The sequence below is a fragment of the Mustela putorius genome, unplaced genomic scaffold (assembly GCF_011764305.1).
Source record: "Mustela putorius furo isolate JIRA1106 unplaced genomic scaffold, ASM1176430v1.1 tig00003845_pilon_pilon_pilon, whole genome shotgun sequence".
In the NCBI taxonomy this organism is placed as follows: domain Eukaryota; kingdom Metazoa; phylum Chordata; class Mammalia; order Carnivora; family Mustelidae; genus Mustela; species Mustela putorius.
Genome location: NW_025421998.1, coordinates 85276598 through 85303947, shown reverse-complemented (window position 1 = coordinate 85303947; position 27350 = coordinate 85276598). Strand labels below are relative to the sequence as shown.

The 27350-nt window shown below is 47.6% G+C and overlaps 2 long non-coding RNA genes across 3 annotated transcripts in view; both read left to right on the top strand.

Annotated features, from left to right (window-relative positions):
- LOC106004539 overlaps positions 1–11935 on the top strand; it is a 35191-nt gene extending 23256 nt beyond the window's left edge. For both annotated transcript variants that reach the window (XR_001177575.2, XR_001177576.2), the window contains one exon: positions 8553–11935. This is a non-coding gene — a long non-coding RNA (uncharacterized LOC106004539). The remainder of the gene's footprint in view (positions 1–8552) is intronic.
- Positions 11936–15936: 4001 nt separating this feature from the next.
- Positions 15937–18351, top strand: LOC123387044. The gene is made up of 2 exons (XR_006601408.1): positions 15937–17595; positions 17683–18351. It is a non-coding gene; the product is annotated as an uncharacterized LOC123387044 (long non-coding RNA).
- Positions 18352–27350: the final 8999 nt, after the last annotated feature.

Sequence of the window (27350 nt, the reverse complement as noted above, 5' to 3'; positions counted from 1 at the left end):
ACACCGCAGCCAGGGAAGCCCTGCCTAGCAGGGGAGCGGAGGCAGCTTCCTTTATTTCCTTTATTTGGAGCAAAGGGTTTATCTCAGGGAAGTAGAGAGAGTGCCCGGAAGGCGGTCTGGACTCCGCTGGAGGCGAGACCTTGCAGGCCGCGGGCGCCATTTTCTGCTTTGGAAACGGAGCAGGGACCGTAAGTGGTGGTGAACGTGGGCGCTGCCCCGTGGCTCTGCCTTCACTTTATATCACAGCTTTGAAGCTCTTGGGGAGACGGAGAACTTGGATCGAGGCGTGAAGCCCTTTGGTGATTTAATGCCTCACCTGGGAGGGGGCGGATCTTTGGTAAAACAAAGCTTTTCCTTCTGGCGCTGCCCTTGACCTGACTCTGAGCTGTTGACCTTTTGGGTCAGTTTAGCTCTACCCAGTTCCTCTCCCCTCGTGACTGGTAATGACCCGGAAGGTGGCAGCACCCACGCAGCAGGTGGCCCACAGAGCTGAGTCACCACCCTGGGAACGGTGCCCTTGGGAGGCCTGGGCCAACCCGGAGCTCTCCACCTCGCCCGGCTCTGTAAGGGCTCTCAGAGCGGCCGCCGGAGCGACAGAGAAGTGGATTCCTTGGTGGAAACGCAGTGTCGCACCAAAGCTGATGGGAAAGTACAGTAAAGCTCATTGAAGAGCCAAAAGGGAACTGATCCTAATGGGGGTCCCTAGCTGGTGCCTTGGGCATGGCACAAAGAGGTTTTCTCCCGATGACCGTTACAGCCTGTGGTGGTTTTATTTAAACACACCAAAATTATCCATTTCCAGATATCTTTAAAAATGGAATGAAGAAGATTTTAAAACAATGTTTCAAAGTTCTCTTTAAGCTTGTGAGTTAAGAGAGCGAGCTCAAGGACTAAAACAAGAGAGCCACGTAAGCTGTCCATATTCTAGGAAATGATCAAATGAGATGGAGGGTTGGGATTTTTGTTTTTGTTTTTGTTTTACATTTTTTATTATTCATAAATACTCTGATGGATGTCGTTTTTTTTAAATTACGATGCTTGTATTTCATGCCCAAGAAAGATAAAAATGTACTGTTGCTTTTGAAAGGAGGCTTTAAAAAAAAGTCTGGCTTGTTTACTACACCAATGAACAGAGATGACCTCAGTCAAAAAAAAAAAAAGAGAGAGAGAGAAAGAAAAAACAAAAAAACAAGTCAACTGTAATAGCTCTCCTTGCTTGGCGGAGTAAGCCTTTATCAAGTAGCAGAAGGGCAAGTCTGACTACCCAGTCGACATTTCATCTGATTGGGATTTTCCAGAAAACAAAGCAGAAAGCTCTCTGCATTTTCACAACTGAACAATAATTCTTAGGAAATACTATCAGCTTACTCAGTTCCTATAAGGCCAGGAAAAAAGTCTGGTGACAATTAGTCAGTTGCCTGATGGCAGATGTCGTGCATGCCTGACTCTGCTGTCACTCCTGTGAGCTTTCAAACTTACAGAAAGTAGCATCACATTTACTGCTTCTTGGGTGTGGAATTTTCTTAGCTTCGAAGTTGAGTTTTTTGTTTCTTCGTGTTTCGGTTTGTTTGTTTGTTTGTTTGTTTGTTTTTTACACTTTACCCATCATGTCCCCAGTTAATTCTATACAGCTGCATGTCTCTGAAGACAAAAACGTAACCTGGCCATTTTCTTGAACAGATACTCCTCTATGAGTTTCTGGGTAGTATACACACGCCCTGTGAGCTCCCTGGGGCCAAGGCAGATAGTGCTCAAGTTTCCTCTTCTGTTCTTCTCTTCACTTGCCATAAACGCTGGATGTCTAAGAAATTAGCCACAGAAAAACAGGACCCATTAAAAGCTCCCCTCGGTTTTTGTAAGGCGGAAGAATTGAGACGGGTTCTACTAGAAACGATCTCTATGACCTTTGTGACTTCAGATCAATAATGGCTCGTATCCAGATGCATTTGGAGGTGAGATGTCCGTTGATTGTACTAGAATCCATTTCAGTCAAAAGAATGTCTAGACGCACTGGGTTTGGAGTGCAGTTTAGGGAAAGAGGATTTTTTTAAAGAAGCTTTATTGATTCTCTGACCTCTTTGGGGTGGGAGAACTAACCCGCATTTGGATAAAGGTTGCAGAAAAGCCAATCAGATGAATATACAGAGAAGTTAGCATTCAGCACTGAAAGCCATCTGGATGCCCAGCCTTCCAGAAGGGTGCTTTCATAGGACCCGAGGGACAGCAGGAAGCATGGAAGAAGGTACTTGGGAAGCAGTTGAGCTCTGAGGAGTTAAAAAGGCAGAGGCATCCAGTAAGTGAGTTCCCGCCTGGGCACGGGTTTGTTTATCCTGCCCTTCAGAAGTTGGAGCCAACATTCTTAATGGTTTTGAATGATTCAGAATGTTCTCTCTCCCCACACGCGGACTTATGACTGAAAACCCTTTAGGTGAGGTCCAAAGCAAAAACCAGCCTGAGACTCACTGTCATATTTTAGAGCAAAGGGTAGACAATCCAGTGCAGCTTCTTGTTTCAGAGAGGAGACCAAGGCAGGGGCTTCGGACTGCCAGGGGCCGCAGAGTGAAGGAGAGGCCCTCCTGTGCCAGGCCTCCTTCCTTGGGCCACACAGCCCCTCGTCCGAGCCTGGGGAGGAGACTCCCATGTGCCTTTGGCCTCCCAGCCAGGAGAGGACACCTGCCCTTTGAGGAATGTTTAGAAAAATACTTAGGTCGGAACAGAGAACTTCATTTCTTACAAAAAGGAAATAATCAGTGGTTTATTTATCATTAGCAGCTTTTTCAGTCTCTTCTGTCAACGTTGTGAATTTGTTGGATCCTGGGTGGAAATAACAACATTTCTATCTCCATGCCAGAGTAAGAGACCTGCTACACCCCTGTCTCTCTCTCTCCCTCTCTCTCTTTCTTCTTCTTTTTTTGGATGAGAATTAACTTGTGCCATACTAGATCTTAATAAAACAAACTTTGAATCCTCCCCACAGGAGAAAGAATTGAGCAATGTTCTAAGAACATGTTGTCCTCTTTGGGGCACTGAGTAAATGTCGTATTTAGAAGATGCTCTAGAAGTTTGAAAGTCCCTCTAGAATAAAGGGGGGTGCAGTTGGGGGGAAGGACGGGGCCGAGAAGTGGGACAGACTGGAGGAGGAGGGCTTTGGAAGGGCAGCGGGCATACCCTCCTGCTGGGCAGAGGACTTGAGGGTGTCCAGAAGGCCCCAGGAAAGACTCATTACCCCAGAAGCCAGGGTGTGAGCTGGTGACCCTGCTGGGCCCACTGATCCAGTTAGGTCTGTTTCTCCCACAGACCCCGTGCAACCTGCACTGTCCACAGGAGCTGGAAAAGCAGAGGGCAGGCAGGTCCCTGCATGGTGTCTCACAGCGGCTTTCCCAGGAAGAAGGCGCTGCCTTTATTCGTAGAAGGGCAATGACCTGAACCAAGGACTGAAAGAATCTATCTTAAGGGGGAAAAGCCAGTAAGAGAGCCGGGCTTTGCACCAGATTCCTGCCTTGCAAGCCCTTGAGCCCTCACGGGGAGCAGATCCTGCACCCGTCTTTCCAGGAAGCAGTCAAGCAGCTGTCATTCATTGCTTTGTTATGGTAATGGCATGATTATTACAAAACGCATTTTGCCCTAAGAGTGCAAACTAAAATATGTCATAGGTGAAGCATTTCCAGCAAGAGCTTTGCCTAAGAGGGAACTGGTCTTAGTCCTACAACAGCAAGAGCCACTCTTCCCTCTTTCCAGCCGGTGGAGACAATGTGGAGGAAAAAATCTTAGCGTGATTCTGGACAGAAATAACAATACCACCACCACCACCACCCCGTCATCACCTGTATTGTCTCCGTTGTTAAGTTGGACAGTTCATTTTGTACAGAGCTAGGCAGGAGCGATGTTTGGCGGGGGGGGGGGTGCCCTTTGTCCACATGGCCTGCCCCGAGGACCGCTGGTGTGGGGATCTGGGGCCGGTTCCGTGCAGTGCAGGCGTGAGTGACGGACGGGCGCACGGGCAGTGCTTTGACTTAAATCCATCTTGGATATTTTTTTTTCTGGTTTCATTATATTTGTATGTACTTTAAAAAAATGATCATCCAGCAGGTGTTTGAAATTTAAGCCGTGGGTAAGATGCTCCTGATAGAAAATTTCTCCGGAAGCTGGGAAAGAGGGAATCGAAAGCAGCTTGCGTTGTTTTTTCTTAAGACACTTGTGTTCATTTTGGATGAGCGTGTCCCTTCACCCGCCCTTGCTGGTTCTTCCTTGGGGCGGTGCTGGGTTCAGGGTCTTCTTGTGGGAGGCGGTGGGGACGGGGGAGAGGATGTGAGAGGCCGCCTCCCCTGCAGTGGTTCTGGGGCAGTCCTAGCGAATGGCCCTGGCACTCGCAGGCTTGTGGAAACGGCTAAGCTCATGGGTGCTTCACCTCGGCGTGCGTGTAGTTCAGCATCCAGGGACACAGTCCTCTCCCTCTGGCCTCCTCGAGGCTTGGGGTCAGGGAGCGGGACTCCTGTCGCACTGAGGGCATCTTACAGGGAAGCATGCAGTCTGTTCTCTCCCCAGCCCAAACTGCGTTTTGTCGAGGCATCCTGAGAAAGGGCGCCCCAAGCCCCGCTAGGAAACCCATGGGAAATGACCACCCCATCTCATCTGGCCCATTCCTCTGTGAGACAGAGAATGGGAGGCCCTCGGGAAGGCTCCTCCTGACCCCAGAGTCTGGTGCCTCTCCTGTGGCTCTCACAGCCCCCTCAGTTTCCTGTCTCTAGTACCTTTCCTGTTGTCTTGATCCTGCCTGTTGACTTGTCCGTACCCCTGCTAGCCCAGCAGCTCCCGGAGGACTGCTACCCTGTCTTCCCTTTGTGTCTCCAGTGCTTCCCACTTGCTGGGTCTTAGCAGACATCTTTGTCTCCTGCTCGTCTACATTTCACCTTTCTTCTCTTCTTGTGCCATCCCTGATTCTCAGATTCTCACCGTGGGTGCACCGTCCCTCTCCTCCTGCAGTCCACTGTTCTCGCAAGCCCTCTGCAGTCTCGCTCCCTGAAGGTCCCCCGTCCACATGGCAGTGGCTTCCCCCGTTCTCACCCATCTTCCTCTCCCTCCTGCGTGTAACACGATGTACCGTCCCCTCCCTGGAGGCCTCTCCTTCCTTCCCCGGCTCAGACCACCCTGCAGAGCCCAGGGGAGGCCCCTTTCCTCTTTGAAGCCCCCGGACTAGTCCTCCTGTCTCAAGCTCATCTAATCCTAAATGACCCTTGTCTCTGTCCCATGCCTCAGCGCTGTGGCACACATTAGACTCCTTTCCACAGCTAAAGGCCCCACGTGAGAGTCGTCCCATCATTTACTTGTGTATTTTTCAAGTGTGTCTGTTACAGCTCTTGGGCTCTCAGGAGCCCATCAGGGAATGGCAGTCGATGGATCTTAACAGATCGGTCTCTATTGATAGTGTTGAGCAGGAACTCCCCGCCCGCCGCATCGCTGTTGGCCAGTCCCTCTGTGAAGGATGCAGCTGCCCCAGTAGGACGCCCCACCCCCAGAGTGGGGGTGTTTGCCCTGTCGCCGGCCATTTCCCTTTGGAGTCCTGCTATGCTCTGTCCTCCTCTCTCTCCGTGTGTACTTACACCTGACTCCTCTGCCTTGTTTGGATACGTACCCTCTGAGCCTCATACAGCTCCTGGGACACAGTGAACTCCACCAGTCAGTGGTGCGGGAATGGGCGACTAGAGATATTGCACTATCCTCGTCCCACTCCCGGTCGTGTGTCTTTTCCTGTTGGCGCATCCTTGGTTTGTACACTACCCTTTGCCCTGAGAGAAGCCCCCAGACCCACAGCCTCTGTGGACTGAAGCCAACGTTAGGTTAGTCTAACACATCACACGTAACACACTTTGGACATGTACGCAGAACGTTGGACGTGTATCCCCTTGATGGGGGAGCGGGGTTCACATTTATTGAAGATCTGTGTACCTTGCGGTCTGAGTTAGTTACATTTTCACAACTCTAAGAATTAACGTTATGATTTCCACTTCAAATATGAAGAAACCAAAGCTCAGAAGGGGTAAATGGCTTGTCTAAGCTGTGTAAGAGGAGACCGAGGGAGAATTTGAATTCAGGTCTTTCTGGTCCCCAGCCTTATGCAGCTTGCCTCTTATTTCCAGTTTAAAGGTGCCATTAAATGGGCAGTCACTTCATTGCACTTGACATTAAAAAGACAGCCGGAGGGCATGGGGGATGGGATAACTGGGTGATGGACATTAAGGAGGGCACATGATATTATGAGCACTGGGTGTTACATAAGCCTGATGAGTCACTGACCTCTACTTCTGAAACCAATAATATAGTATATGTCAATTAACTGAATTTAAATTTTAAAAAGTTTCAAAAATTAGGTCAACCCTTTCGGGACCCCTGTCACTCTTGAGAGCTTTTTCTGTATCTTCACTTAGTAAACTTCTGTCGCTTTAAAAAATAATAATGATGAAATAAAACTTAATTTAAAAATTAAAAAGCAATAAATAACAAATAACATGTAAGCATGTTAACTCAGACGGGCTGGTGAGGAAAGGCAGAGGAAAAGATATTTATTGGTAGGTTTGGTTCTAATCAGGGATTGATAGAGATCTGCTTCTAAGACCTTAAAGTTTCAGGGCTGTCTCTGGGATCAAGGCTGTCCTGTTGAAAGGGCAGCTTGACCTTTGACTCCCTTTCAAGAAAGCTGCAGGAATCCCAGTGGTGAAGCACTCGTGTTGGCCGCTCTCAGCTCCGGGGAGAGGTTTGCTCCAGGCCTCAGCTCTACACTTAGATCAGAACCACTAAGAGCCACTGTGGAAGGCACAGATTCCCAGTGTTTATCAGGGAGGCAGGGATGCTAGTGGAAAGCTGAAAATGCATGTCAAACTCCTATCCTCATAACTGAGAAACCTTATCACTAACTCCTACAGTTCTTAACCCTACCTTCTTGTGCTCTGGTCTTCCTGTCTATAAATAATGCACAGACATCTGAACCCGAGGGGGGCTGCAGGTGAGTGCTCACGGAGGAGCCTTGGCAGGGATGGGAACAGCATGCTCAGAATCAGGCCTTATCATGTGCATTTATAAGACAAGGTCAATTAAAGCAGTACTTCTCAGCAGCTTGAACGAACTATTCCCAGTGCTTTTCCAAATACTGAAAAGCTCCAGAAAAACTTCAGCCTGGCATTCCTCACAGTTTGGCCTATATCTTCGTTACTGTTGAAAAGGGCAAGAGTTCGTCTCTTACTTGGGGTCCTGTCTTCATTTTTGTGATCAGACAATTGTGGAAACATGCTATCTGATGACAGGGTGTAAATATTTCAGAATCATGTGTGATCGGTTAGTCCCATTGGTTTGAATTTTATGTTTACCCTGACAGACCTTCCTTCTCGTTTGTACTTCTCTAGTTGAATTTTTTAGATGCGTTTTTCTCTTCCAAGACAGTATTGAATATAACTGCGGCTTCTCTTGACCACTCCTCTTGTCAGGACCTCCTTGAATTTCAGTCCCAACTCTCAAGAATGCTCCCAGTGTAATAGGTCCCGGTTTTGATGGCATCTTCAAGTGCTCAGGCAGTAACTTCGAGAACGTGTTTGGGAGAACTCGGCTTAAAGAGCACACCTGGGAACCACAGTCGATCAGCTCTGCTAGGCTGTATCACCCCGTCCACGATAAGCGTGGCATGCTCTGTGGCCTCAGCTGTGTTTAAGGTCCTCTGTGGCAGTGTAATCATTAACTTAGACATTGCAGTAGGTGGTAACTTGACACGTGGGACTCTTCACACACTGCTGAGTCACTCAGCCTCTCGCAGTCTGGGATAGAAGCCCCTCGTGAAGATCCCTCCTGGGAGCTCTTACGTAGGCATTCCCCACCCCACCCCACTCCTTGGCTGCAGCTTGTCCCATGTCAGAAGACTAAAGTGCCCTTGAATGATTGCCTTTCAGAAACCTCTGATGGGCTTCCTTTTCTGTGATGTGGTGAAAGGTGCATTCCTGCTTTAAAAGTCAGACCACGGAGGGGAGAAAGTCTTGCGGTTTGGGTTCTAAATGGCCCTCCGCCCACCTCTGGAGCGGTGGGGTGGTACCTACAGACTAGTGCTGCCCTCTGCTGGCTGTCAGGAGCCCGGGCTGTGCCTTGTGAGGGTGCAGAGTCTGCTTTTAAAATAGAAACTTCTTCACGTCTTCTGGGCAGGCTGCTCTTATGCCTTCTCCCGTGACTGGAGCGAGAGGCTTATACCGTATATTATTCCGTATGACATCTTGCTGAGCAAACCCTGACATTCTGCGAAACGCAGGGGTTCGTGCGCTGCAGACGGTTTCCATAGCAGCAGCCCCCAGGACAGACACCAGCGGGAGGTCCCTTTCCGCACAGGAACTTCCCCACAACCTCCACGTCTTAAGCAGGAAAGAGAAAGTGCTGTTTATTTCCTGGGTTTGTTTTTGTTTGTTTTTAATTCATCTCTTCAGGTCATTGGTGAAGCAGTAAGAGAAAACAACTGACTTATACTTTCTCTGTTGCTCTGGGATACTTCCTAAGGGTTCACGCTGTCATTTAAATTCCAGGTGCCGATTTCGTGAACGAATGCCTCCTGAGGATTTCTGAGTCTGGAAAATATCTGTCAGCAGATTGCGTTCACATCCCTGTGTAAGTAGAGGCTTGTGCTCGTAAATCAACCTTAAGGGAGTTCTGTTTTACTTTGTTCCTGGATGATTCCCCGGTAAAACTGTTTTAAACAGTCATCAGTGTTTGATCTCTATACCTTTTCTCTTAAACACTCAGTTCCCGATTTACTATTGGGCCTGCTTAAAAGCAAGGGTATTGATCCCATATTTGGGTCTGAGAATGGGAACAGGAGAAGGAGTTAGAAAATACTAAAAATACTCATTTCAGTTAATTCAGCAGGAGATGCCATCTGGACATCCCAGGGCATCTTTTCCAGATTTGAGTATTCTCCAGACACCTTTGTAGTTAGCCACTCTGGAATGCGTCCATGTACAGCAAAACAGATGCAGGCAGGATCTGTGAGCCCTGTCCTTTCATCTCTGCTAACGGTGTGCGGAGGAAGTGTGATTTCTTACTTCGAGCCTCATAGCCGCCATTTACTGAATGTTTACCATGTGCTCTTTCTAACTCAAGTTGCTTTTCCTTCTGTATCTCCGTTCTCACAGCCTTGTGCAGCAGGTGCTGCTGTTACCCTGATTCTACAGGTGAGGAGACTGAGGCCCAGGGTCAAAATAACCCAGCCGAGGCAATTCGGGGAGCTAGCTGATCCAGAAGCCCACACGGCCCCTCCTGCCCCACTGCCCTGCAGAAACGGGAACTGCAGAAGGAGAAGCGGCTGGGCTGTATTTTGGAGCCGGTATTTTGTCCTGTCACATTCCTTCAGTGCTAGCCAGGTCCTGCCCATTTCTAGGTTTTCTCCTCCTGTTTGGTGGGCTGCTTTGGTGGTGCTTCTGCTAATCAAAACCCACGCTGGTTTTACCGATTTGCTCATGTGCCCATTGATGAAACCCTGGAGTTCGGAGCCCGTGTGTGCCCAGAGGTCCAGGCGGCCGTGGAAGATGGGCTGTGACAGGGCCTGTAAAGCACTGGGCAGGGAAGAAATGGTGGCTACAAGCCTGGGCTTGGAATTGGGCAAATTGGGGTTTGGATTTGCCATTCGTAAGCTTTGTCACCAAGAGCAACAAGTCACGTACCCTCTCTAAATCTCTGTTTTCTCACCTGGGAAAGGGAGGTACCACCAGCCCTGTTCCGTGGTGGTTGCGAGTGTTGAGAAAATGCACAGGAAGCAGGAAACGCGGTGCCTGGGATGGAGGGGGCATTCCCAGAACGGAAGCTCACGTTGAATGTCTTCCCGTCTACTTCTGAGGCCATTCCAGCCTTTGCCCTGGAAGGCTCTCTAGAGTTCTGACCCATCTAATGAAATGACAGATAAGGGTGTAGTGCTTTAAAAATCGACCGTCTCCACGTGCTGAATCCCCCCTGACCCTCAGCACCACCCCAGCATACGACCGCGTATCTCCTTGCTCTAGCTCAGGATCCCAAGGCTCAGAAAAGTCTGCACCCAGCACAGCCAGGACTTCAACCCAGATCCCACACCGCTCGTTCGTCTGCTTCTTACAAGAAGAAAGTGTTCTTTGAGGGCATTCAAGTCAGCCAGAGAATGACTTAGAACAGAGGGACCCAGCTCACCTTTCCAGCCTGGCCCGGGCTGCAGTTAGGACTGCCATGTCCTGAGGTCCGCAGCGTCTTGAAGGCGCATTCTTAAACAAGTGTTATGAGCAGATACGGTCTTCTTGTGAAATCCTCAAACCCCCAGGGAGGCTGTCTTAACCTGGCTTGCTCGTGCAAGAAGGGACTGGCATTGTGCTGCCATGAAAACAATGTGCTTGCTTGGTTCCGCTCCTGCCACACAGGAGTCAGCCATGTGGTTTCTTGATTCACGGTTTCAGACTCCAAGTCTCCTATCAGATTTGGAAGGAAAACTACAAAAAGGCAAGCTTGCTTGAAAACAGCACGAAGTCTGCCGGTACAGACTGGATGTTGAAATGGAGACCCATTCTCAGAGCCTGTGGGCCCAGAGACGCCGAGGAAGGATTTTTTTTTTTTTTTTTCCTCAAAAGGTGATTATGTTCAGGCTGGAGGTGGTGAACAATTCTAGGTGTGTGTTCTGTGTGTGTGAGAAAGAACCGGCCAGAAAACACTCCTTTCAAAGGGTACAGGACCTTAAAATGGTTGATGGTTAAAAATAGAAACGCCCCAAGTTACAGAAACTCAGCGCTTCCCGTATCCTGGCCTAAAAATACAGAACAATCCGGTTGATTGTCAGAGGTTGGAGGACACGGAGGCACGGAAGCCTGCCCATGTGCACGGACGACCATCCTTCCTGGTCGTTGACTGTCTCTGAAAGACTCAACAAAGGAAGCAGAGACTTCTTCACCCCAGTTCAGGAGCCGGTCGCTGGCCCCCCGTTTCCCTGTGCATGTCCTGGAAGGAGAATGAAGGGGCCCCTGTTGGTTTCATCAACGAACTCATTTTCATCTCCTACTGGTGAACAGTGTAGCCTTCCCTGCATGTTTTTTGGCTCGCCAGTCTCCTCCCATAGACTTATTTTTAAGAAATTAGCCTCGTGCTTTGGATGAAGTTGTGAAAACAGAGGCCTGAGCTCGAGACCTCTGTTTCAGCCTGTTTTCAGTCATTTCAGACTTACCAGCTCAGTATCTCAGTTTCTAACCCAAAGGGCTTAAAACCTGCAGAGAAGTGTGTTCAATGGCTGTGCTTACTAAGTCCGTCTGCTGGAAACGCCTTGGCAGACCACTCCCAGGAAGAGACCAAGATAGACAAAAGAGAGTCCACCTCCCTTTGCTCTTCTGCTGAGGGTTTTGAAAAGCCGGAGTAAGGTAGAATGCAGAAAACCTTACCATATCTGTTTCTGCTAAGGGAGTCAAACTGGACGTTCTGGACGGTCATGTATGGAACACATCTGTGTGTGTATGAAACACGTCTGTGTATATATGGGTGGGATGTGCATTTGAGGTGGGAGATACACATGATCTTATCAGACATAAACAAAAGGAAGAAATTCATGCTTCAGGAAAAATTGTCCCCGTAACTGAAGTGTCAGTCACTTGAAAAATGCTTCCAACTGGTAGTAAGGAAAAGCTGTGACTAGTCACTTGTAAAAAAATAAAAATAAAAATAAGCAGACCTTTCTGTTCAGATTTTGGGTTTTTTGAACCGGTGAGAATAAGCTTGCACGCATCAGTCTGATACTACGAATTCTAATAGCACACACGGAGGGAGGCAGTGGATATCTAAATGAGTCACAAAATTCACGAACTAGTTATTGAAGGGTTGCAGGGGTTCTTCTGTCTCGGTACTTTTTCTTTTTTAAAAAACATTTTATTTATTTATTTATTTGACAGAGATCACAAGGAGGCAGAGAGGCAGGCAGAGAGAGAGGAGGAAGCAGGCTCTCCACGGAGCAGAGAGCCCGATGTGGGGCTCCATCCCAGGACCCTGGGATCATGACCTGAGCCGAAGGCAGAGGCTTTAACCCACTGAGCCACCCAGGCGCCCCTGTCTCGGTACTTTTTAAGGTTTAAATGCTTGAATTGACTCTCCGGTTGAAACAGGTGCCTAACCGCCTGTCGCTTCACAGAGTAGACGCATTCCTTCACAGTCCATGAGTGTGTGGCAGCTTCATCGCGGTGATGTCCTTGCTGTATGTCCTTGAGAGCCCATGGTGTTCACTCTCCTACTTACAGAGGACGAGTCAACCAGCCCGGGACCAGGAGCGTCCTGAACATCCTGTTCGGTGGATATTTTTCCTTAAAGGAGGAAGAGTTTGTATTGGGATCTCCTAGGAAGAGTCAGGGGCAAGAACTTTCGTCAGACCTGAGCCAAGCCCCCTGCCTCTCCTGACTCAGCTCCTGCTAGTTCTTCTCATGCTCCTTGAAGATGATAAATCAGGAGGACGCATGTGGAAAGTCAAGAGGGGAAGCTGGGAAATTTGGAGGATTTATTTAAGCCAAGAGAACAGACAGGCTCGGTGAATGGTGTGCCCCGGATTAGAACCCATCTTCCCAAGGTGATGCTATCATGATAAAACCAAGGAAAAGTGAGGGGAACATTTTAGGTGAAAAGACCGAGTGAGTGAACCCTGATGGGAGCTGGGCTGATGGGAAAAGTTGCATTTGGCATGGCTATTAGAGGATACCAAGAGTTGTTCATTTTCTTCGTTATGGTAAAGGTATTATAATTATGTAGAAGAATGACCTCGTGTTTTTAGACCTGCTCAAGTTAGGAGCAGAGTGTTGGGATGGTTGTCAGCTTGCTTTCAAATAGTCCAGCAAAGAAAGAGGCATATTTCTTACATACACGTAGCACAGCTAAAGCAAAAATGGCAAAAATGAATAGTGGTTGAGTTGAAGTGGTATGTCATTTTTAATGTAATGCATGTCTGAAGTTTTTCATAACAATTAAAAAAATGAATGCCTTTCTTCTTAGATGGCCCGTGGCCTGGATGCACGAAGTATCTTCTTGGGTTCAGAACACTAAGGGGGATGACAACAGTCTTCCTAATAAAAGGACACTGGGAATCCTAATGGGAAGGAGAAAACTGGCAAAAAATAACTTGCCAAGGAAAATTGAGAGGTCAAGGCCTGACTTTTGGATTGTAGAGGAGGAGACTCGTAAGTAAAGCGAACAAAAGTCTTTAACTCATAGATGTGGTCAAAGGAATTCTAATCTGGAAAACAACCTTAGGATCTCATTAGTGTCAGCCTGTGACTTTGCCTCTGAGCTAGCCTTTTGTCGTCCTTGGACCCTAAAGTCAGAGTAAACCTTTGAATCAAACAAAACTATCCCAAAGAGAAAGTCAGTCTTAAGAAAGGGTTTTCTCCCGTTTCTCCCAGAGCACCCGCTTACAGTGTGTCTTTCCATGTACATGGTCAGGTCCATCAGCACCACGTCCTCGAGATCTGCACCTGGAAGAGCTCTGCTGCTTCCCATCAAGAGTAAAGGGGTTGACTTGTGCTCTTGGCTGTGGGTGACAACACGGAGCCTGCATCTGGGCAGATCAAGCGTAAAGAACCACAGGCGTGTGCCCCCCCCACCACCACCACCACCCAGCCACAGATTTGGTGACAGCAGTATATGCCCACGTGATTCAGGGAAGCTCCGTGCAGACCACAGAGTGACATAGCCACAGCCACGTTTCAGCATTTTCCTTTCTAGGTTGTCTGGAGGCCGTTACAAGAGCTCACTGTAAAGAAGAAATAGATGGCAAAACTTCTTCAGGAAGCTGGTTTCACATGGTGGTTTAGATTTAAATAGTGATTGTCTAGCACCATTTGAAATCAGTGTTCTTGGGGGAGACCAGCTGCACTGCGTGTGGTGAAGGGAATGAATGGGACAGCCCCGGAGTGCCTGAACGCAGAGCCCAGACAGCCACGGGAGTCTGCCTGATGCGGCAGACACGCTGCTCACCCTCCCGGCCGTGGTGTCACATTTAACAAAGCTCAGTATACGGACGTCTTTATTCTTAGTGCTTGTTTTATGTAACCCTCCTGCAGGACAGACTCCTCGTCTGAGGGTCAGAGGACAAACGTATGGTGGATTTATCCCTCCTTGGTCCCTCCTGACCCTCCCGTCCTCCTGTGACCCCCTTAGAGGATGACTGATTTCTTTTGGTGTTCAGAGTCAATATAATTTTCTAGCACCATCTGAAATCGGTTATAATGATTGGGGAAGAGCACCGTGCAGCCGATGAAAAGAGAGAAAATGTATCAATGACCTATGAGGCCATGAATAATAACCAAGAGAGTGGAAATAATGGAGCAGAAATAACAGAATAGTGCTTTGGTTTTTAAGTTAACTCTCACTGCCCTGAATTGCGTGTGTTATAATGCTGATAACTGGTTAACTGTTAGCAGATGCCCATCGTTATATTTTAGAGAAACTCCACAGAATTTCTGAAGACTTTTGTTTGGATGCTAGATACCTAGAAAAAAATGGATAAAATCAAAGACTGCCTCGGGTCATTTGAAAAGGAGCAGCAAGGAAAAACAAAGCAACGTAAAACAAAACAAAACAAAGGCACAGCGAGGGAGTAAATTTTGTTCCCCGTGGGACACATGCGTGTGTGACCTCATCTACGAACCCTCTCCGGCCTGGCGGGGAACTCAGTTCTTGGTTAACCAGGTCACCTTCGTAAAAGGCAGTACCAGGCTCAAGCCGGCTAGAAGTTCAGTCTAACGAGGCACAGGAGGAAAAATGGTACAGAGAACTAGGTTTCTGTGTCTAGGACAGAACTAAGTGAACACAGCTCCGTTCTGTCAGAAAACAAGGTCAGGGGCGCCAGAGGTGGTATTCGGACTATTCTTCTAAATTACATCTTCTTACCATGGAAGGGAAGTGGTGAGGTTAAAAAAAAAACAGCCCTGGGTTTCTAGAACCAAGCAAGGCGGGGAGAAAAGGCTTTGGAATGAGCTCCCAGGGCTCATCCCTCCTGCTTGTGGCCACACGTACTGAGCCTCTGGCCCAGGGTCAGCCTGATGCTGTCCCTTCGAGTCTCCACGCAGCGTCCCAGCGACCCGGGCGGGGGCCACCAGGTGGATGCCGGGACTCACCTCTCTACCTTCCCCCCCTTCTCATGCCCACTTCCTCCTGTTAACCCCCTCCTCCTTTGTCTGGAAATCATGCACTTGGAATCGGCAACCAAAATGTTCTACCACCCACAGGACATGAGGTCATGTCCCTTCTTCTTTTGCTGTCCTGTGGTTACTGTTTCCCCAAAACCCTCTCTGTTGCTTTCCTCCACGGCGCGCTCCTCCCTGACTAAGCTTGCCCGTGCCCCTCTTTCCAGTGGGGCTGGATCTTCCCGGAACCCGAGCGCTAGCTACAGACCGTTTTCCAGAACTCTCCATTGCCACGTTTTCAGGGGCTCCTAGATAGTTCTACCTGCTAGTCTACACCTGGCTCAGTTTAATATGCCAAAGCCATGCCCGTTCTCTCTCCGCGCCCTCCCTGCTGTAGCCCGTGGTTAAGGCTAGACCCCACAGACTTGCAGGACGGGTCTCGCTCACTTACCCTGCTGCCCCCTGACACCCTCCTCACCAAGTCCTGTGGCTGTTCTCCTTCCACCCGTTAAAATCCATCCTTGCGGGGTGCCTGGGTGGCTCAGTGGGTTAAAGCCTCTGCCTTCGGCTCAGGTCCTGGTCTGGGATGGAGCCCCGAGTTGGGCTCTCTGCTCACCGGGGAGTCTGCTTCCTCCTCCCTCTGTCTGCCTGTTTCTCTGCTTACTGATCTCTGTCAAATAAATAAATAAATAATATAAAATCCATCCTTGGAATACCTGGGTGGCTCAGTCGGTTAAGCCGCTGCCTTTCGGCTCAGGTCCTGATCCCAGGGTCCTGGGATCGAGTTCCGCATCGGACTCCTTGTCCAGCAGGGAGCCTGCTTCTCTCTCAGCCTCTGCCTGCCACTCTACCTGCTTGTGCTCTCTCTATGACAAATAAATAAAATCTTTAATACAATAAAATAAAAGCCATCCTTGAGCCGCCTCGGTGGCGTTCTCGTCCCACCTCCCACCGTCAGTCCCGCTTCTGTTTCTACCAGTTACCTTTCTGCAGCGCGCGTGCAACCTTGTCCCTTCTCCATCCTTCGTGATTCACACTCCTCTCCCGGCCTGTTCCCTGAGCTCAGCCAGCCCCTTGCCGCTGCTTCCCTTCCCAGTACCTCCATAGTTCCAAGCGTGTGCGTACCCTGTTTCCCCTGCCTGGCCCTCTCCTCCGACCCACACTCCTCCTCCTCGTCCTGGGCGCTCCAGCTAATTCTTCGCCCCTGGCTGGCGTGTGTGCATGTCTGTGAGGCCTTCACTCGGTCTTCCTCTTTGAGGGTTAGAGCACTGGCAGGGGCTTCCTTCTCTGTCCTGAGAACCTGATGGCACGCTCCACATTGTCCTGTGGTCACTGACTTCCCATGTCTTCCCTGCTGGCCTTTGAGATCCTTGCGTTGGAGAGGGATCGGAGTCACACACACTGTACGTTCCGTTCACAGGTTGCAGATGTTCCTTCTTCAGCAGGTGTTCCTTCTGAGCTGTGCTTCCCCCTTTCAGCCAGTTCAGGGTCTCTCTCCCATGGTCATTTGCCAAAGGCACGGAGAACGAAAACTGCTCTCAGGGATGTCGTCATCTACATTAAATAGAGGACAGTAAATGGGCTTCAGAGGGCATGTATCCTTTTCTAAAACTCTTAAATACGATGTTGATGGATGTTCCACTGTGGATTATCTGGGTGGGTTTTTTTTTTTTCCTTCTATGCATAAGTATTAGGAATTGAACATTTAATGAGTTAGCCTTGGGGAGAATAATTATTATGGAAGGATGTTTGTCCCTGTTTTAGAGAATACCAAAACCACGAAAACAGATGTGCCCTAACTCTTAACAGGCAGCAAATGTTTGCCGAGAAGGCTGCGCCCATTAAAAATCATAATTTACAGCGACCGCGTGCCCACCGGGCAGTCAGCGCCCATCACACCCAGCAGCCCTGCGAGGTGGGTAGTTCCCCCAAGTCGTAGATGAGGAAGTAGAAGCACAGAAAAGTCACTTGCCTGGGGTTTCACAATGCGTTGGCATTTGATTTGCATTCTAAATTGGATAATAAACAATGACGATGATGATAGCAGCCAACACTGAGCTCTTATTTTGTTCCTTGCTGAGCATTTTATGTAAATTATCTAATTTACTCTAACTTTCAAAATAAAGATAGGCATTTATTTATGGGAGGGCGGTATTATAATTATCATCACTCCCATTTTGCAGATGAGAAAAAAAAACCCACTAAGAACAAAGTCATTTGTCCCCGATCACGTAACATTCAAGCTTTCAGGCAGGTGTACGAAGCCAGTTCCCGTGCTTTTAAGGAGTACTGTTGTCTTCATAGTGGTTGATGTAATGACCGGCCTGCTGCTCTGGCCAGGCAGCCTCTGACATGGCCCCCATCGGTCCCTGCCGGCCAGCGTTCACGCCACGTGCAGTTCCCTCCCGTGGCGCGTGGGCTGGACCAAGTGACTTAAACTTCTCTTGGATAGAACACGGGGAAGGTGAGGAGTCACTGCCAAGATTCGGTTATGAAAGGGCTGATCCTGTCACGCTTTTGTGTTCACTCGCTCTTTCTTTCTCTCACTAAGGAAAGGACCTGCATGTCAGGAACCGCCCCATGGAGAGGCCCAGGTGGATAGGAACTGATGTCTTGTCTGCCTAGTGCCACACGAGCTTGGAAATGAACTCGCTCTCTCAGCACGTGTGGGGATGACTACAGCTCCAGCCAACACCCTTACTACAGCCCTGGGAGACCCAGAAATTGTCCCCTAATAAATGTTTTTCATTTTAAGCCACTGCATGCTGGGGTTACTTGTTAGGCAGCAAGAGAGGACTGTTATAGCTTGTGATACTCCTACCTAGACTCGGACTTTGCTTACGGTACCTAATTTGTTTTTAGATAAACATTTTGTGTTGGAGAATCACTTCAGATTAGCAGACAAGCTGCACAGGTAATCGAGTTGTCTTCTGTCCCTCATCCAGGTTCCTCTGTTACTAACATCTTAACATAACCAGGGTACGTTTGTCAATACTAAGAAACCAACATTAGCACTTCCTGGTGACTGAATTTCGGACTTTATTCATTCATATCTCACTAGTTTCCCCACTGATGTCCTTTTTCTACCCCAGAATTGCTCAAAGCCTAGTAGCTACCATGCCTCATAACTGTGCGTGTGTGTAGGAAGAAAGAAGAATACATATATGTTTGCTCAAATCTGGAGGATCTACTCACAGATAATAAAGGAATATTAGCAAGATCTTTAACTGGGGTCTTGTTTATAATTACTAGGAAAAATAACCATTACATTAATGAAAAATGTCTAGGGGCAGCTGGGTGGCTCAGTTGGTTAAGCATCTGACTCTTGGTTTCTGCTCAGGTCATGGTCTCAGAGTTGTGAGGTTGAGCCCTGTTTTGGGCCCCATGCTCAGTGGGGAATCTGCTTCAGAGTGTCTCTCCCCTGTTCCCTCTGCCCCTCCCCCCGCCCCTTCCCCCACTTCCACGTACTCTCTAAATAGATAAATCAATAAATTTTTTTAAAAGATTTATTTATTTATTTATTTATTTATTTGACAGAGATTACAAGTAGGCAGAGAGTCAGGCAGAGAGATAGGAGAAAGCAGGCTCTCTGCTGAGCAGAGAGCCTGATGTGGGGCTCGATCCCAGGACACTGGGATCATGACCTGAGCCAAAGGCAGAGGCTTTAACCCACTGAGCCACCCAGGCGCCCCTCAATAAAGTATTTTTTTAAAAAATCTATTATGGGAAATTACTGAGGGGGAGGTGGGGGGGGCTATAAATTAAAAATGATACCCTAACAAGTCAAAAATACTTCTAAATGTCAAGTCTACCTTGACTTAAAAAATCAATAATGCTTTTTTAATAAATGAAGACTTTGATTTTTATTTAATAAGAATATCAAATATCAGATTGGCTAGTGGTTATTTTGCATTACCATGTTGGTACAAATTAACTTTTATTTATATAATACGTAATTACTTAATTTTCTCATAAGTATTTAAATGGAAACTGTCCATCTAAGAGAACAAGTTTCCTTTTTTATTGATTCCTATGCGGTGTGATCTTGGCCAAGTCAGTTAGTCTTCTTGGATTTTCCTGTAGTATCAGTTTGTATTATCAGAGTTTTACAACGAATTAATCATGTACTACAGATGCTTAATCATTGTAGATCTTTTGTAAATAAAACTGTAAAATGGTAATAAAAACTCCTATTTCCTGATTGCTTAAACATTGAGCTGCATTATTTTGCAGCATTTCCAGATGATCCTTAACAAGCAAGACGAAAGTAAAGCTTTTGGGGAAAAGTGAGTGATGCTGCTTGAAAGAGAAAAGACATCCTACTTCCATATACAATCTGGTTGAATTTTTTAACAGGGTGAATAATGAGAAAATCAGGTGACCTTAAGCTTTGTGTAGATCCTTAAAAGCCATTAAGCAAGACAGGACTTTAAAAATCTCCTTGGTGATCTACCAAAGAACCCAAATAAGTCATAAAATAACAGAAACAGATTTGAAGTCTGGAAATTACTGCACACAAGACCCCAAATCTTAGTGGCCGAGGTTTGCTTCTAGGCTTGACTCTAGGGGCCCAGCTTTTCTCCATTGCCAGAAAGACTCAATGATTTTCAATAGCTGACTCCTGAGAAAAACAGAGAATGGAAAAGCTTGAAAAGGAGGGAGTGTGAAAGGAGAGAGAAATGAAATCTAATTGGGGAAAAGGGAGCAAAACACAATGTAACCTCACTTACAGCATACTACTTCCCAGAACTCCGAATTCATTACATTTTCTGCGCTTCTCAACTTTGAAATCAAAGTGTCAGATTACAAGAAATCAAGCTGTTAGGTTAACTGAAGAACTGCACACACAAATATTTCTAATACCACATTTGAGGTTAGTACATAATTCATTTTCTGCCTATTGTGCCTGAAATATAATCTTGGCTCATTCAAAATGACAGGTGATCCGCAGATACTGTGGAAACTGTAAATCATCAAAAGCTTCCGTCTAATTCATAGTCCTGTGTTCATTGAAACCGAAAAATGTATAAACATGTTGTAGAGACTTTGTAAACAGTTCTCCTTTAGGCCGAAATGAAATAGAATTTGTACACTAGGGAGAATCCATTATACTATATTCATTATGTTTTTTTAATTATCGAGGTAAAATTCACATAAAATTCACCATTTTGGCCAATTTAAAAGTGTACGATTCCGTGGCTTTTAGAACATTGATGATACTGTGCCACCATCACAACGAATCCCATCACCCGCTAAGAAGCCCCATAGCCGTTAAGTAAACACCCCACATGCACCCCTCCTCATTGCTCCTGGCAACTGCTAATTTGCTTTCTGTGCATTTACCTATTCTAGATGTTCATAGAAAGGAATCACACAGTATGTGGCCTTTCGTGATGGGCGTCTTTCACTTGGCATAACGTCAAGGTTCACCCATGTTGTAGCATGCGTCCACGCTTCATTCCTTTTTAAGTCTGAATCCTGTACCATCATGTGGGTGATGGGAATAGTTTACCCACCCGTCTGTTTGATGGACATTTGGGGGGTTCTTTACATGTATGTTTTTATCCCGCCAACATCCTACGTGTCCAGAGACCAACAAGTCAGCGGCACCGAGTCCTACAGGAACGAAGGGTTGGCTGTCCACTGCCCTCCCTCAAAGCAGCCACTTGGAGCCCCTTTATGGGTCCCTTTTGTTTCCCCCACCCAAAACTCTCCTATGGCTATTTCTTGCTTTTGACTTCATTTTACTTTTCTACTGTGGAAAGGAAGGCTTAGCTCTTAACACCACCATTCTTATGCCTCCGACTCTGTCCACCTCACGACTTCATTACAGCATGATTTTGGGTTCAATCAGACTTGTATCGATATTATTGACCATGTAACGATGCAGTTTGACATTTCCTTTTAAAACTCTTTAAATTCTGAAATTTTTAATTTCCTTTTTAAAAAAAAAAATTCTTTAATTTTCCATGTACTTACTTAATGCCTGGTCTTTGCTAGGGAACTTTAATGTCCATCTCTGACTCCCCGTGCTATTGGAAAGTCTGAAACAGTGCTGATTTCTGGCTCTTTTTCTCCAGAAGTTTTAGAACAGTCAGTTTATCCCTTGAGTTTAAATGTCACAATTATGTGCCGGGATAAAGGGCATCTTCACTTATTTGGCCAAGAGTTTAATGTCCCTTTCATTCTGGAGGCTTATGTCTTTAATTCTAGAAAATAATCTTCTTATTCCTCAGATAATTCTCTTTCCTCATTCTCACCGTTCTCTTTCTAAAAAATCTATATTTTTTGTACATTGGCCCTCCCGGAATAATGCTGAGTTTTCCCATTTGTTTCCTTTCCAGTTTTTCATTGTTTTGATCTTGTCCTACTTTTCTGGGGAAATCCCCCCCCACACTCCCCGCGCTATTTCCAAAACTTGACACTGAATTCTGATTTCTGCGAATGTATTTTTAACATCTGAAAGGTTTTTCTTAGCATTTTGTTTTGTTTTGAGGATTCAGAAATGTTTCTAAGGATGTTAAACCTTTTTTTTTTTCCTTTTTGACAATTTCTGTTCATGACATTGTCTCTGTGTCTTCTGGGTTCTTTGTGTGCTGGTTTTAGTTTTATCTTTCGTGGTAGAAGTTTTCTCAGAGGTCTGTGGATTCTTGACTGTCCGCTTATACTTACGAATGGGGCCTTTAAAACTGTGGGAAACTTGGGGCACCTGGGTGGCTCAGTGGGTTAAGCCTCTGCCTTCAGCTCAGGTCATGATCTCAGGGTCCTGGGATCGAGCCCTGCATTGGGCTCTCTGCTCAGCAGGGAGCCTGCTTCCTCCTCTTTCTCTGCTAGCCTCTCTGCCTGCATGTGATCTCCCTCTGTCAAGTAAATTAAAAAAAAAAAAAATTAAAAACAAAAACTGTGGGAAACTCTATGCCTCGTCAGGACTTAACAACTCTTGGGCCTCATTGTAGGATGTGTGGTAGGCAAAAGAAGGAGCTCCCAGAGGTGCCCACATCTCAATCCCTAGAATCTGCAAAAACATGCTTTAGATGGCGAAAGGGGTTTTGCACAGGTGTTTCTAGTTAAGGACCCTGAGACGGGGAAAGAAACGTGCTTTACCCAGGTGGGATCAATCCAGTCACGTGAGTCCTCATAAGCAGAGTGCCTTTCCCAGCTGTGGTCAGTGGGAGACGTGACTACAGAAGAGAGGTTAGATGTGGCATTGCGGGCCAAGGAACACAGCCGACTTCTAGAAGCTGCAGAAAGCAAGGAGGCAGTCTCATCTGGAGCTTCCAGAAGAGAACCCAGCTGTGTGGACCCAGCTTTTACCCCAGTGAGACCTGTATCGACTTCTGGCCTTCAGAACGGTAAGCCAGAAAACTGTGTTGTTTTAAGCTGCTCAGTTTGTGGAATGTGATAGCAGACATAGAAAGCTGATATAAGGTGACGGGAGATTCAGCTGTTTCACTGAGGACTCCCAATATTGTTGTTAGTAAGTTTGGGGTTTTTTCCTCCCTTGGTCTGGTCTAGTTTCCACAGAGATGAATCCTTTAGTCTCTTGCTGGGGGTGGTATCAGGCTCAAACAGAGTCTCTCCGAAGTTTATAAGAATAAAGGGTCTCGTTATGGATATGATGGCGTCCACGATGCAGGGTTTGCTGAGGGACTGAGGGTCTTGGAAGCTACAGCCAGACAACTAGTGAAATTGTCACCAAAGACTTGCGCTTGCAGCCCTGGGGTGAGAAAAGCTGGCAGTTGGGAAAATCCCAGAAACTGTGGCATGGAGCCCCCAGGTGGGAGGTGGGGGGAGGGGTGAGAGAGGAAGCTGGTGGGGAGCCGTCCACGACGCCACGTCCAACACTGAAATAATGGTTCATGTCCCTTCTGCCTCCCAAATCTCACGCACCTTTCTCTCATTGGCAAAAACAGGAGCGTGGAACCATGCAGGGAGAGGGTTCTGGGAAATGTGGCTCCCACCCATACGTGGGCTGGTGATGGTGGCAAGTTGACTGTCCTAGATAGTCCCGCATAGAGGGACAAGCCTGGCTGCTGGGTCCTGGAGGCTGAACTGCTTAAGGAAAGGGTGGGAGTCCTACTGTTTGGAATATGGACTCAAACTGAGCCCCTCTTTGTAGCAACACCTCTGTTCTTTCCTTGGTTGTGCCTGATACTCCTAAGTCCAGGGCTTCTCCAGTGCAAGCCCTGCAGAGCGGAACTGGGCTTGGAGAGGAGGGGAGAGAAGGGCGGGTTCCACGGAGCCTTCCCTGGTCCTGCTCTCAGCCCCGCCCTGGCTCCTGAGCCTTTCCATGGGGCACGGGTTGCTTCTCGCGGGCTTGCTTCTCTGGGGGCTTGGGTTTCAGCTTTTTCTGCTCTGCGTTCCCACGGGCTCCCCTGCTGCTGTGACTACAGTACATGTTCTCTACATCCTTGCTGGTCCCTACTTCGGTTGTTTCTTGATCGTCAAATTAGTGGGATTTCAGAAGGACATCCACAAGCCCACGAGTTACTGTGTTTAAGTGAAAGTCTGTGCGATTTTTAAGATCAGAATCTTACAGTGCAAAGAGCGCAAAGTCAGGCGGCCTATTCTAGCGGTCTCACCATTTTACTTGTGAGGAGCTGGTTTTCTGCTCTCTAAAAGCAAGTTGGTACCCTGATGGGTCTCGAAATAGACGCTAAAGAAAGCTGTGGTCTCTCTCTGTTTAAGAAAAATAGTACACATGCATACAAAATTGAATGTGTTCTAGAAGGTTCATGGGCTCCCAACGCTTCCACCAACCCTCCAAGGGCATTAACCCCCAGGTTCAGATCATCTCTGAGGTCACTTTTAAGACCGGACATTCTGATTCCCAAAGCCACTGGCTTAAAAATAATAGATTTCAAAGGTGACATTTGAAGCTGGCCTTTTTAAAAGTTAGTTTCAATGTACTGTTAGGAAACCTCCCCCACCTCCCTCGCCCCTCCTCCCCCCTAAAAAAGCTGAAGTCCCAGAGTTAGTCTGAATTCAGTTCAGAGAATCAAGAGGCTTCGAGATTTAAGTGGCTGTGGATGGCGGCTAATTGGCACGGCCAGTGGAAGGACTGAGCAGAGATGAAAGAAACCCTCTCTCGTTTGCTCACCGTGACAAACGCCATGGAATGAATCATGGTGAGAAATCGACGCGCAGCTTGGCCAGCAGGCATCGGATTGGAACAGGCGACATTTGCAGTGGCGTCCTCGGCCATGCTCTCTCGTGGCAGGCAATTCTGACAATGAAGTCAGAAAACAGGCTAACCTGAACTACAGACTTGCTAATAGTATTACCCTGTACCGACAGCCCTACATGATTTTTGGTCTTTATTTCCAGCTCTTCGGGACCCGAGGGGCAGCCCAGCTCCTGGGATTCTGGGCACGATCTACCGTATCCGGCTAAGGAGCAAGACGCGCTTGCTTTGGGTGGAGGGTTAAGTGGTTAACAAATGGAGCGGTTTTCTGTATTGCTGGGAAAGTGGGGGGGGGGGTGCGGGGAGGTGGAGGAGGATGGCACAGTCTGTAGTGTAGGTTCGGAGGAATTGTTAAGGGTCTCCACTAAGCGATTTCCCAGAAACAGGAGCGATACTGAAGTTACCGTTCCTTATCTCTGGACCTGCGGCGAGCTCAGGTCAGCCCTGTGCTGCTAATTGTCTTCCTTTTCCATGTGGTTGAAGCACCTCAGAAGCCCAGGTGTCCTGCCCCAGTGGGATTATTATTGATTGGATGGATGCTACATACCTGTGACTTTTGTGCCATCCTCCTGTGCTCTAGTCATTTTGTTCTGTTTTCTTCCTTTCTTTCTTTCTTTCCTTCTTTCTTTCTTTCTTTTTGCATGCTCTAGTTTTCTATGGAGAGTTGAGTCTGGTGAGTGAATAAAAGTCGTGTTGATTATTTCCTATAGCCTGTAATAAAAGCAGCAGCTCTACTAGCCAAACCATCTTTAAAACCTATTTCAAAACCTTTTTTAAAAATAGTATTTGGGGGGCGCATGGGTAGCTCAGTGGGTTGAAGCCTCTGCTTTCGGCTCAGGTCATGATCCCAGGGTCCTGGGATCGAGCCCCACATCGGGCTCTCTGCTCAGCAGGGAGCCTGCTTCCTCCTCTCTCTCTGTCTGCCTCTCTGCCTACTTGTGATTTCTGTCTGTCAAATAAATAAATAAATCTTTAAAAAAATAAATAAATAAAAATAGTATTTGGCCCATTCTACAGCTGGTGAAATGGAGGTATCTGAAGGGAGAGCTGTTGTGGTAACACCTACATAGTGGGTCGGCGAGGGTTGGGAGGAGGCATCGTCTCTGTTCTGCCTCATCAAGGCATAATGGCCACCCGTTGCTGTGGGTTTTGATTTTTCTGAGCACGGAGCTTGGAATCTCTTGGAAAGTGTGTTTTGTTAATACGTTGACTGAAGAATTTTTTTGGCACTGACTTTTTTTGTTTTTGTTGTTTTAATCCCCATGGTCTGCTCTTAGGGAAGTTCTGGGCTCCACACCCCTCAGCTTTGCTCTTTCTGTCCTAAGGGCCAGGGAATAAACTCTAGCCAATGGCTTTGGAGCCATCCTGCTTTGAAAAGGCTCATTCCACCCGGGCGGCCTTGAGTGCCCGATGGCCAGCCCGGCCCACTGTGTGGAAAGCACAGGTAGGTGCCTGAGCTGGCCCTGCCCTGGTATGTGGGTGCGGTCGGGGAGCTTCAGGCCAAACTGTACAGACTTGCTGTCTCAAGATGAGCGCTTTCTAAAAGCAGAGAGGGGATAAGGGGCAGTGGACCCAGAACGCTTCCTCCTGGGTGGTGAGAGGGCCTGCAGGGGGACGGAGACCTTGTTCATCAGAAGTCAGAGGGGCCAGGCAGAGGATGGTGGTGCTTCTCCAAATCCTGGCTCCATGGCGGGGGGGAAGAAAAGGCCAGAAAAGTATGGCCCCATACCAATCTATCAACCCCGAACATGTTGGCCACCTCCCGCTGTGGGTTGGGCAGAGCTGGGGGAGGCCTGGCACAGGCCGAGTAGCCAGGACTGTGCCAAAGGCTTGATGTGGCAGGAGGTGACAGGACAAAGGAATCGGAGCTTGCCAGCTGGGCGCCGGCCTTCTTAGCTGTCAGAACTGGTCTTGGAAATAAGCACGGCCCTTAGGTATACTTTTGTGGGAGGCATTTTTAGTCTATGAAAACAGCTGCCTCTCCCTTCAAGCTTCCTTCCTGTGACTGAACAGGCCAGAGGGGAAGGTCAAGGGCAGGCAGTAGAACAAGGACAGAGGAAGGAGGTGTGGACTGTACATAGAGCCATGTTCTAATCCTAGCTCGCTGACTTCCTGCACGTGGAGAACAAAGCAAACAGAATTAGAGACTTGGGTCGGGGGAAAAGGCTGGGACACATGTAAGGGAACAGGGCTTTGACAACTCAACAGTGAGCAGATAAGAGATTCTTGGGAGGTCTCTACCTGGGAATGACTTTGAAATGACCTTGGAAAGGTCATCAGTGTGGATGTGCATGAAAAGAACCAGTAACTTCATTTTTTCCTACTGAAAGGTGAGGCCAGTAGCAATACCTCATTGACATGTCTTGAAGGTGAAAGTGGCAACATCCATAAAGAGAAACAGTTGAGTTCTAGATGTGTATACTCACCTTTTTCAATGGAAGACGATGTGGCAGAGATGGCTTAGACTGAGTCCCTGGGCACACTGCTCCCAAGCTCACACCTCTCATCCCAGCAGTAGGAATTCCTCAATGCTACAGAACGTCAGAATTACCGTCTATTGATGGTGAGCGTGTCCCCAAGGACCAAAACTCATGAATGGTTCCTCTTTGCCTTCTGGAGGGCAACATTGGCCTTGGGAAGCAACCATCCCCCATTCACTTAGTATCTCAGCAATAATTTGGTTGAATAAAGATTAGTGGAATGCCTACAATGTTGTAGGCACTGCCTATGGGGTCCCCCTGTGCTCCTCAGGGCCATTTCCCTCTCCAGGTACTGGAAAACTTATCGCAAGTGCTATCTTTTCATGCAGTTATTTTAAAAATCTGTGCTGTTCTCCTAGACAAAGCTAGCATCTGGCTGAGCATGCCATAACTTTCTCTCTGAAGTACTTTAAGTTTGATGGAAGAGATCCTATGAACAGTAGGAGGAAAAGCCAATGTTTAATTAGATGAAAGACACTCTGATCCTGTTCCTGATCCATGTCCTCCAAAGTCAGCTGAAGGGAGGCTGATCATATGGTTTGTCCCTCCTAAACT